We start from the raw sequence: 12,814 nt of genomic DNA, 5'->3' as shown, positions 1-12,814 counted from the left end.
TAATAAGATAACAAGCAGTGGAAGCAACTTCTACCCAAAAACGTCTATGCAATTCAGCATTAGACAACATGCAATGTGCCTTCGAGATGATTGTTTTGTTCATACGCTCAACTACACCATTTTGTTGGGGTGTATAAGGAACAGTGCAGTGTCTAACAATGCCTTCTAACTTGCAATACGAATGAATTCGTTATAACAGAATTCCATCCAATTATCAGTGTGAAGCTTCTTTACCTTCTTTTCGGTTTGCCTTTCAACCATTACCTTCCACTCTTTAAAGGCTAAAAATGTTCTGATTTATGCTTCACGAAATAAGGCCAAACTTTTCTAGAATAATCATCAATAATTGTCAACATATAACAAGCACCACCTAGTGATATCTTATGAGACGTCCCCCATAAATCAGAATGCACATAGTCTAGAATATCTTCAGTTGTATTTGTTGAGGTATTGAACTTCACGCTCCTGTGTTTTCCAAATACACAGTGCTCACAAAACTGTAGCTTATTGTTGTTATGTCCATCAAGAAGCCCTCTCTTGCTTAACTCTACCAAACTAAGTTCACTCATATGCCCGAGATGCATATGCCAAAGCTTTGTAGCATTAGAATTAGATAATGCCTTTTGAATTACAATGGCATTACCTATAATTGTAGTACCTCGCAAGAGATACAAATTGGCAAATTTCAAATCACCTTTCATAATAACAAGAGAACCTTTGGATATCTTCATAACTCCATCTTCAGTAGAGTATTTATATCCTTTCAAATCTAGAGTACTCAACGAGATGAAATTTCTCATCATGGTTGGAATGTGCCTCACATCAGTCATATAATACCATCAGACATCTTAATTTGAATGGATCCAATGCCTACAACTTACGTGGTGTGTTATCACCCATTAACACAAAACCACCATCTTGCACTAACTGATAAGTGCTAAACCATTCTTTATGAATGCATATATGAAAAGTGTAAGCAGAATCAAGAATCCATTCATCATCAATCTTTGCACATCTAGCAAAAGCAACAAGCACATCACCTTCACTGCCACTTTCAGCAGCAACTGAAGCATTACCTTCATCTTCAATTTTACCTTTAGGCTTAAATGTGTCATTTTGTATTTCCTTATTTTTTAACTTATAACACTTAGATGTATAATGAGTCATTTTCTTGCAATAATTGCAGAACTTTTTGCCTTTGCCTCTAGACTGTGAACGGTCTCTATAGCCATTTGAAATCTTACCTCTAGATCCACTAGAGGATCCTCTCTCCATAATCCTGCCACGAACAAACAAGCCTTCTGCTTGTGATTTTGAACTTTCAACAAATACCATTTGTTTCATCTTTTCTTTGGCTTGCAAGGCTTCATAAACTTCATTAAGAGTGAGAGTATCACAACTATATAATATTGTATCTTTGAAGTTCGAATATGAACTAGTCAGACAACATAAAAGGATTAGACCTAAATCCTCTTCATCATACTTTACCTCCATTGACTCAAGATCAGCAATGATCTCTTTAAACTCAGAAAGATGATCCAACATCTTTCCTCCATCTTGCAACTTATGCAAAAACAACTTTTGCTTGAGGTGCATCTTACTAGTGAGGTCCTTAGTCATGCATAGTTGCTCCAACTTTAACTAAAGTGCAGCAGCCGTTGTCTCCTTTAACACTTCCTACAAAATACTATTTGACAAATGCAGGTGAATTTGAGACAAGGACTTACGATCTTTTATCTTTTCATCTTCAGACCAATCGGTGTCATTCTTCCCACCAAAATGCTACAGCGCATCATCTAGATCACTATGCGCTAGAACCGCTCGCATCTTGACTTGCCATAGAGAAAACCTGGTGTCTCGATCCAACAATGGAAGATCATACTTCAAGGATGCCATGTTGAAGAAATCTAAATTGAACTGGCAATGAACTTGACTTTGACACCACTTGTTAGAAATCAATTGGTGAAACAAGTATGATCACAACCACGATAGACACAGATTTATGTGGAAACTCCTTTGGAAGCAAGACATGGCTACACAAAGATAATCTTCACTTTCAATACATCTAGAGGTCTACAAATGCTAGGGATTTACAACAAGTGGTTAACTCAACCCAAGTAGACTACAAGAGGAATATGAGAAATGCAGAATGACTCTGCTAATGTGTTACTCTCTATCGTACGATATTCAAATAGTTTATATAGGCCAAAGCATGCAGGTAATCCAAACAAAGAATTGCTGAACAAAAACTCATGCATGCAACCTGTAAACATGCATGCAAGCATGCTACCACAAAATACCTCCCCAATTTAGGACATGTTAAGTTCTACGTCCAACGGTTGGTGCATATAGAAGCCTTTAGGAATTCGGAGCATATTCCAACACAATGTTAAAGTGAACACTGAACTAAAATTATTATAGGCGTTGCTGCCATACCTCTGGTTCATTGGTGGTATAGGGTAAATCTTGAGCTAGTGGGTTGTCCAGCCTTTCCTGCTCCATTTGCATCTTCCTCAATCTCTAAACAAAATTCTCTTCCTTCACCTTTCCAGTTTGCTGAGTACAACGAGTACAAGAACAGAAGCAAAGTTTCTTCAGTCAGTCACAATAATTGTCATGCGAAACATGACCAGCTGAGCAAGAAATAGTGCTTCCCAAAAAATGTAGAGCAAGCACTGTAGATGAGCAAAACATGATGAGCGTTACATACCTCGTACCTCAGTCCCAAGGTTGAATGGATGATGGCTCGTCACCCATGTCACCTTCCTGCTCCAGCCCATCTCTAGTGAGTCGGTGCTCTGCAATGTGTGATGAACAATATCTATACAAATTTCACTAAAAATTCATCTTGATCTTGACAAAAAAAGTGAGATTGTGAGCATGCAGCATACGTGCATTGTATGTCCTCTGCTGGTGTTAGCCTCATGCGCGAAGAGCTAGGAACAACAAGCAAGCAATGCAATGATAACACAAATGCAGTGACGGATCAGAACCTGGTGCGGTCGGTGACCTCGACGATGCAGGCGATGCCGACGATGGCGGGGAAGGAGACCTCGGACGAAGAAGCAATAGAGCGGTATGACACGTCGATCTCCATGGTGCCCAGCAACGTTGCTGGCAGCAATGCCGTCGTTGCGGTTGCCTTGTTCTTCCTCCTGGCTCCCCTTCCCCATGCCTCGCGCCCGTCGTCATAGGCCAACGAGAGGAGCCGCTCGAATGTGTCCACCAGGTGCTTGACGTGGCTGTCACTGGGCTTCGATAGGCCCACCATTGCCTCCTCGATCGCAACACTCCTCATTGCCCTGCTTCCTCGAGGCGAAGGCCTCAATGCCTCGCCACTCTTGGGCGGCCTCACTGCTGCAGAGGGTGTGACAAGATCATGGTCCTCACCTTGTTACCCATCGCATCCGCCTTGATCCTCCTCCTTTCTCACGACCTCTGGCGTCGTCGCCGTTGCAACTTCCGCAGCATGGGGCATGCTCTCGAGCGCCATGATGCGCTGTCTCTTTGACTCTGTCCTGCTCCTCCTCGTCGTGGTCCATCGGTGGGGTGCACTTCTCGAGCACCGTGGGAGCCCCCGCTTCCTCGATCTGCGGTGGTGGGGTGAGGGCCCGTCCGCTGCCTCTGCCACCATTCGTGCACACCCCCGTTCGGCTTCAGATCGAGGGTGATTTCTAGGACTTGGATGGGGGCCCCGATCTACGTGCCTCGGTGTTGCTGGCTGGCTCGCTTCACTTTAGTGGGATCTTTGGATTGGTCGGGGAGGGGAGGGGAGAGGGCAGCGCTTATGGATGGGGAGGGAAGGGGAGAGTGCAGCGTAGAGAAGGAAAGAGAAGCGTGATTGGTGGGCGGGTAAGCCGGAGCATGTGATTGGAAGAGCACCTAATGGAAAGGCTTGCCCGTGATTGGTGATGATTGATGATTGAAGTGCAGGAATATTGCATAGTAAAGCTGCGCGCAATGAGTAGGTGGGTTAGGTGGGTACAAGAAATAGGCACGGTGTGAAAATTTGTGAGGTTTTGGTGCTTTCCTTCAGCGGAGAACGATGAAACTACTCTGCCCCCTCCCCTTCGTCATCCTTTGTAGTACAGTTGGATCCTGTCCGATGGGCCCTCTGTGAGGGGTATGTGGGTATAACTCTGGGTGGAAATTGATATCAATTCTCTTGCTCTTTATAGTATAGATAATCTTTGTGCGCATGGCATGCATACGCACACATAGACTTGGAACTCTTCTTCCAAAAATTTCCTTAAATTGAAGAAAATAATTTTAGGTTTCTGGAGGAAGCGAGGATGCTTTGAAGAGGATTTTGAGAAGATGATGCTGGTGATTAGCCTATATAACACACTGATTTTGGAAGCTGTTAATAACCAAAGTTGGCATGTCTTGGGGGCGGTCTGATTTTGGATATGGGGTCTGCAGTGATTCTCCTACGTGCCGGCGCAAAAATCTCATTCGTGCCGATGCTGAGCCTCCTAGCAAAGGGTCAATACGAACGAGGGTACGTTATTTATGATGGTATCAAAACCGACATGAATAACTTGATAAACATGCCGGTGTACTTTTCCCCCGATTAGCATATGTTATTATTCTAATTGACTTATGCTGAGCACCGGTACGATTGAGTACCTAAATCTACTAATGCTTATTAAGCACCGATGCGTATGGGGGCACTAGTCCTAGCAGTGTTTAATTAGGCTGCCACATTTGTTATCCTATAATAACTACCAGTGTAATGTAGCACCGGTTAGAATAATGTCATTGGTCATAAATTTTTTCTGTCCATCTTATTGTTTGATGAGTACCAGATACAGATTGTTATGAACGAATTGCACACAGAACATATGCACATTCAACCGAATATGAACATGTACGTGCTAGAAGTTCAAAACAACACATGTACTGTGTCTCATAGCTACGTCATCATTTGGTTATCCATTTTCAATTCACATTTTCATGTGGAGATATAAAGATAAAAAGACTTAAAGCAGTTTTTGCAACTCATCATCATCAGCATAGATAACTTCATCAACATAGGCAAGCAATTCATCAACATAGGTTCATCATCAACTAGATCTAAATTAAGCAGTTCATCAGTAACATGGAGAAGAATAAAACCTCAAAAGAGTAAAATTGACAATTCATTCATAGTAAAATCCTAACGCTTACATTGCTAGATTACGCTGCAGGCACGGCACCGGCCGCCCCACTATTGTCACCACCACTACGACGGAGGTCATGGCCAGAAGGCAATGATGCCGCATGGTGAGCTCGTGCTCCAAGGCCGTGTAAGCACGGGCCCTCGCCACAGCCAATGAGGCCACTGTGACCCCGAGTCTTTTAATGCGACTTGCCTCCCCATGACCATGGCAGCCGCATTTGCGGCTGCACAGGTGGAGGACGCAAGGGCCTTCCATGCCTCCACCACGGATTTTGTAAGGATTGCTGTGGATCCGGTGGCGGCTGTCGCAAGGGAACAAATGAAATGACCCTTGCGGCTGCGACAACCGCCGCAGACTCAGCGAGCGGTGGTGGTGGAGGAGCGGTGGTGATGGAGGAGAGGTGGAAGAGTGGCGGTGGAGGAGAGGTGACGGCGAGTGTGTGGTCAAGGGTTAGGGCGTTGCACCCTCTCCTATATATAAGCGCAGGCACTCATTCTAAGCGGCTCTGTTCTAATCCGGTTAGAATATGTACTCATTCTAACCTGCTAGAATGTGGACATGTTAGAATGTTGTTTAAATAATTTTTTTAAAAATTTAATAAACCTAAGCAAATAATTCATAACACTAAATATTAGTACCTCTTCCACATCCATATCATGAAATTTGAACTAACATCAAATTAAGTAAAACAACATACGCGGTCGGCCCCAAGAAGCTGAGAATAGGCTTCAATGAGGACAAGCTTCTTGACGTAGTGGAACATCATGTCCTCTTCACACCGCACCCAGGAGTGGCCATGGAACCTAACTACATCCTTAGGAGAAGGAAGCTTGACACAGAAGATATGGTCATGATCATCGTTGGGCCAAAAAAAATATTCTAAATTCTCTGGAAGGTCCCGGCTGGTCACACGCGATTTTTCACACAAACTATGCACGTGTGCAGTATGTAGGATTCAAACCCGCAACCTCTTGCATTGCACGTAACTTCCTTACCCTCTCACCTACATAGCACATGTGGTTTAGTCCCAATTATAAAACAACAACCGGGACTAAAGGTGATCCTTTAGTGCCGGTTTATAATACAAACCAAGACTTAGTCCGGGATTGTATTACAAACTGCTACAAACCGGGACTAAAGGGTCCCCCACGGACTACGAAATTTAGATTTGGGACTTATGCTACCACAGCCTACGAAATTTAGACCCGAGACTGATGTAGGATTAGTCTCGGGTCCAATTCATTTCGAAATTTTGTAGAGGATCGAAGATTAGTTTCCTAGTAGTGATAATTGGATATTTTCATTTTCATTATTATACATTTTAGATTTATTTTTTGGATAGCAGCTTTGCATACCGTTGTAGAGAAGTGTTACTTATACAAAGTTCTCATTATTTGCTACCAATTAGCTTGACACCATTTATGTAATTCGGTGCTGTAAACCATGTGAAAATTCACTCTTGAATCTTGATCTTTGCCAAGGAAATTGAATTTTGGTCGAGCATGACGCGTGGTAGTACAAATATGTCTATCGCTGAACAATGAATGGTGTACATTGAAGGGTTTTTGTTCCTTGGGTTGCACAAACCCATGTCAGTCAACTCTTGTTCGAAAAAAAACCCTCCGGTATATATACATGGTGCGGATATTGAAAGCATGTACAATATTGACATTTAGTATTTTCCCTTCACAAACTGCACAGTAATAATCTCCACCTTCTCAGTGGAAAAAAATGGAGGGAAAAGATGTAGAAGCAGTTTCAGAGTTTACATGTCTCGGAACAATAGAAAATATCTACTGGACGTCAATCTCTACCGCTGCTATCCACATGCTTGACAAGCCCTGGAATGGGAAAAAGAAGGATGAATATTACGAAGTGTATAATAGTATAATATTCTCAAAATATTTTTTGACTTTGATTTATGAAAACAATATCTAGACGTATCACTGACACTAATCTTGCTAATTTCTAAAAACATACTATCAACCAACTATCGTGTCGCAACAGGCATCAAATTTAATAGAAACATATATTACACTTAACATTGAAACCGAAGATACGGACGGCAAGCCCATGTAATCTCTATGTACGGTGCGCCACATGTTTGTACAAGTGGCCAAAGCTTCAACTTTATAATAGCGCTGAGGCTGTCCGGCCGTCCAACTTGTTGCGTGTGCATTACAACTTGCGACTGGTCAACAACTCCTGAGATGCTAACAAAGTTGATGTCCGTGTTGCCCAAAAAGGTAAAGTGCCAAACTACAAATTTTGTCATTCAAATTTGAGTTGCGATCATGACTCATGATCGTGTTCTATCACTTTTTGTACAAAAAGAATATAATGGGCGCCTCAACAAATTCGGCCCAATCATTCAACTAAAACCATGCACAGTAGAAGTTCCATTTTCAACAAAAAAACTGGATAACTTTAAAACTGAAGACCAAACACACTGTTCCAAAGAACGGCAAAAGGACAACCATGGCCTGGAAGAAGCTGTACAGGAAGAATCAACAGAAAGACAACATCTAGAACTCCAAACTTACCATGATATACAGTTGAACGATCAGTGAGTTGCCGATCGGAGGAGACGCGCGGCCTCGTCGGCGGCGAGGACGCACGTCCAGACCCAGCCATCGAGCAGCAGGAACACGTTGTGCGCGATGGACGCCGCCGTCTCCCATGGCATCGCCATTCTTCGCAAGGCACGTACTTCTGCAGCTTTTCTCTAGCAACTACTTGATCGACTACTACCTCAATCAGGAAACATGCAAGCACATCGCAGTGTGCAGTGTATAGTCCAGCTTATATGGTGAGTTGGTGACGGAGGAAGGAGAGAGGAGAAGGTAGCAACAGGGGAAGAGGTGGCATCGGCCGGACGGAGAATCTGCCATGATGCATACAAAAAGGAAGCGATCCTACCAGCTCTCAACACGGCCGGCGACGCGTCGATGTCACTTCACATGGCTGGACGCATGATTGCCACTTCGGTATGGAGAGAAGACCATCAGTTCTATCTATAATTTCAGATCATCAATAATCGGGCAGGTCGAGTCGATTTGTTTGTGGTGGATCAATCCGACTATGTAGATTTACGAAAGAGTGAAATGCACGAGCAAACTTTGTCATAGTGTAATCTAGATTCATAAACTTTGAAAAATGCATACTTGGGTCCTTCAACTTGCCAAATGTGTCACGTAGATCCAATGATCCCCAAGTCCTAATTGCTGATGTGACAAGTGAGTATGGAGATCTCATATTGAAAAGTTAAAATTATAGGGTATTTCGGCACTTTGGACCTAAATGACATATTTCAACAAGTTTATAGGCTCGGATCTGCATTTTTAAAGTTCATGAACCTAGATAAACTCCATAGCAAGTTTAAGGACCATACATAAATGCATTTCACTCTTTGGCAAACAAACCAGCTCAATCCAAAGTTTAACACTACACTACGAGAAGTAAAGCTATGGCTTTGGTGATTTGAACGAAATGGAAATTGTAAAAAAAAAAAGAAGGTAAGTGACACCACGCTAGTTAGCAAGCTTAAAAGCGAGGCGTCATCGTTTGCTGAACGAATGATTGCCATTTCGGCGTGGAGGAGAGCAGGGTCTTTCTTTTTCTTTTTCTGGGTCATCAACGGCGGCTCGTCGCGTGGGATTGGGTGATATCCTGAGGATCGCAACAACATGGAGTACCAATCCGGATGAGTCTTTTAGTTTGGCTTCACACATTCTACGCTGAATCCGCTTGACAGGATTTGTCATATTTGGAACGTGCCTAAGCTGGTAGTTGACCGTCCACGTACCCAGCCATAATCCAGTGTCTTTCTTTTTTTTATCCTCATCATCTCTCTTTGTTTTTGGATGTTATGGGGGTGTTTGGTTCTTTAGCACGTGTCACATCGAATGTTTAGATACTAATTAGGAGTATTAAACGTAGATCATTTACAAAACCCATTACATAAGTGGAGGCTAAACGGCGAGACGAATCTATTAAGCCTAATTAATCCATCATTAGCAAATGTTTACTGTAGTAACACATTGCCGAATCATGGACTAATTAGGCTTAATAGATTCGTCTCGTCGTTTAACCTCCACTTATGTAATGGATTTTGTAAATAGTCTACGTTTAATACTCCTAATTAGTATCTAAACATTCGATGTGATGGGTGTTAAAAATAAGTCAGAAGAACCAAACCAAGACCTATATATATTCGGTTTGGTTGTTCACTTCTACCGTGTGTTTATTAGCGTCATCTCTGGAGTCAACTTTGTCAGATGCGAGCAGAACCACATGCCCACATCCATGATCCTCCTGCAACGATTATCTGTGTTAGTTACTTCTTCTAATTATAAATAAATACCGTTTCTGACAACAGTTACTGAGACACTAATTTAACCATTGGTAACGAGTAGCACTCCATCCGTCCCAATTATATATTCTTTTGATCTTAGGTAAATAGATTTTGATATACACCTTATGTACGCTATATCTAAATACATTCTAAAAGCAATATATTTAGAAAATCAAAATAACATATAATTTAAAACTGATGAAGTACATTGCAATCAAAATATAGCAGAATTTTAATATTTTGAAATTACTTTAACAGACAGATCTGGCCATGCAAGAAAAATCCAGTCCGGTAACAAGCCACACACACATTTATATATATATATATATATATATATATATATATATATATATATATATCACCCACATGGTTACAACAGAACTTTATTGAAAACAAAAAGAAAAGAAAGAAAGGAAAAAATATATGAGCTATCTCAGAATTTACATCTTTTTGTATACCGGAAAAAGGAGAAAGCATCTACTGACATATCAATATCTACCATCGTATGCACACGATGCACCTACTATACTCCCGCGGTTCCAGTGCTCCAGTACTCCCGTTCAATAAAACAACGGTAGATGCACATGGAGAGTTGCAAAAAAATATGTATAGATAGAATAAGCAAGCATCTATCTTCAATGGAGGGTGAAAATATTTGTACGAGGAGAAATAGAAAGGTGATATCAGCCTATAAACAGTGGTGGGTTGCGGGTATAAGAAAAACCGTACAACCCACACTATTTATAGGATGATTTCTCCATTTGTTTCTCCTTACGTTAAAATTTTCTAACACCAAATTTTACATGAACATAATTCCTTGCATCATTTATACATATATATTTTTTGGTTGAATATTTTATATATTTTTTGGCGGTTTTTGTTTGTGGGAGTACAGGAGCACCCAAAGGTGCTAGAGCACCTGAAGTGCTCTCCAACCCTGAAATGGAGAAAAGAATCAGTACATAATTCGAAATGGACTATATTCGTCAGTATATATTTTTTACTTTACTATACCAAAATAATAGCTTGACATAACAGATAACTCATGCCAGTAACTTGCTTATTTTTTGAACACCTATTAACCATACTGGAGAAAAAATACTAATCATCTGTTCTCAACCACTGTGTCGCATTATAAAATTAAATAGAAACATATAACATATATATTCACACTAAACATTGTAAGCGGAGCTACTACCCAACTGACGACAAGCCCATGTGATGTGATGTATATGTACGTTGCGCCACCTGTATGTACAAGTGGCCACAAGTTCAGGCTTATAATAGCAACAACTACAAATTAATCATTTCCTTTTTTTTTTCTTGCGAAAGCAGATGCAAATCATTGATGGATGGCGCTGTCTGGCTGTCCAACATGTAAAATGAACTTGTATTCATTCATTCTTCAGATGACAACAAAATTAACACCCATGTTGTTCATAAAGGAAAAGTGCAAAAAGTACAGTTTCAGACTTTACCTTCTGCGTTTGTTTTTTTTCATTATAGCTTAGCTTCTGATAAGAAAGAGCAGAATGTGGTGGTGCCTTGTACTGTTGTACATGACCAGTAAATTTGGTAAATTTATTCAAAAAACAATGCAACAGGGACATGAAATGTAATCAGACAAATGTATAGCTGAACTAAACTTAAGAACTACCCCCAGAAATATGTATGCAAAAGAACAACATGGCTTTGAAGAAAGCTAGGGAGAATAATCGACAGAAAGAAAACAATTGTTAATAAAGCCTCACCTTGAGTTAGCTGGCCGATCTCTGTGTTGCCGAACGGAGGAGGCGCGCGGTCTCATCGGCGGCGAGGACGCACGTCCAGACCCAGCCATCGAGCAGCAGGAACACATTGTGCGCGATGCACACCGCCGTCTCCACCGGCATCGCCATTTAATTTGCAAGGCAAGTCTGCACAGCTTCTTATATATTTTTCTCCCTAAACTCGAACACCTTTCAACCTAGCAAAATGCAACGCACATTGCAGTGAGCTCGCTCCGGTTTAAATGGAGATGGACGGAGGAAGGAGAAGACAAGGTAGCAACAGAAATGGACAGTGGAGACAGAGACCAGGCCAGAGGCAGGTGGACAGGTGGCTTCTGGAGGTTCACAAGAAGAATCTGTCATGATCCACCCAATGGAGCGATCCTACCGGCCAGGTCGACACAGCGACGCCTCACCACATGGCCGAATGAATGATTGCCACTATATGGTATGGATGAGACTACCGACTATGTAATATTTCTTTGAATCGGGCATCAACGAACGGCAGGTACGGTCGAGGGTGGTCGTGGAGGATCAACCTGATTGCGACAATGCAAGGAGATGGAACAAACCCAATGGCCTTTCGGGCCTTCACATGCTTCGCTGATGCTCTGATTTTAGAAATGACCGGCGGGCGAACGGGGCTTGGTGGCAGCGCCTTGCGAGGTGGACGGCCAATCGTGTAACATTCCGCTTTTGAGAACGTTTAAAAGTACATACCTTTTAAAATTTTTCTTTGAATTAAATCCATTTTCCTCTTCCCGAATATTCATAACTAATTTCACAAATAAACTATGCATTTAGACCTTGTGTGATGCCCTTGACTGTTTTAGAAAACCTATCTCAAACCCAAGTTTCAAATCCTAGAAATCGAATTTCCAAATAATCTCTTCCTTAAATCCTGGAATTAAGATACCTAAAACCATTCAAACCCCTATAAGGAATCTACTCAATCTTAGTCATATCATCAAACTCCAAACCCTTCCAAAAGCCTCCAAATCTCCATTCAAATTTGATATCCATTTCAAATTTGGATTTGAATATATCCCAACCTAATTAAACCCCTATTGGGCCACTAGCCCACTTCCCTTCCTCCCTTTCTTCCTCTTTTGGCCCGGTTCCCCCCTCGTCTCCTTTCCCCCACACGCGGCCCGCATTCGCCTCGGCCCAGCCTCCTCCCTCCAGCCCAGCTTGCCCGCGCGTACGGCCTAGCACACCATGGCCTTTTAGCCTAGCTCGCCTAGCCATGTGCCCCACTCCATTGCCGACCCAAGCCTGCCTCCACTCGACCGCTAACGCCACCGCCGGTGGGGAAAGATTCCCCCACTGCCGCTATGGCTCTCTACCGCGCCGGATTTTACTGCGCCACATAAAAATAGTGCTGCCCCTCGCCACGTCACCGCACCATCGCCCTACGCCGACACCATCCTTCCCCCTAGCTACCTTTGCACCCAAGGAAGCTTGCCCACCCCCTCCTCATCTCCACTGCCTAACATCATCGCTTACCACCACCGCCGGCCAACCCTATC

The 12,814-nt window shown here is 42.4% G+C and overlaps 2 long non-coding RNA genes across 2 annotated transcripts; both read right to left on the bottom strand.

The window, feature by feature from the left end:
• Positions 1-6,675: 6,675 nt before the first annotated feature.
• Positions 6,676-9,091, bottom strand: LOC117850449 (uncharacterized). The gene is made up of 2 exons (XR_004639267.2): positions 7,706-9,091; positions 6,676-7,003 (listed from the first exon to the last, which is right to left on the bottom strand). It is a non-coding gene; the product is annotated as an uncharacterized lncRNA (long non-coding RNA).
• Positions 9,092-9,349: 258 nt separating this feature from the next.
• On the bottom strand, positions 9,350-11,589 carry LOC117847750 (uncharacterized). The gene is made up of 2 exons (XR_004638698.2): positions 11,268-11,589; positions 9,350-10,453 (listed from the first exon to the last, which is right to left on the bottom strand). It is a non-coding gene; the product is annotated as an uncharacterized lncRNA (long non-coding RNA).
• Positions 11,590-12,814: the final 1,225 nt, after the last annotated feature.

This window comes from Setaria viridis, chromosome 3, assembly GCF_005286985.2.
Source record: "Setaria viridis chromosome 3, Setaria_viridis_v4.0, whole genome shotgun sequence".
Classification (NCBI taxonomy): Eukaryota; Viridiplantae; Streptophyta; class Magnoliopsida; order Poales; family Poaceae; genus Setaria; species Setaria viridis.
This window is presented reverse-complemented; position numbering and strand designations above follow the sequence as displayed.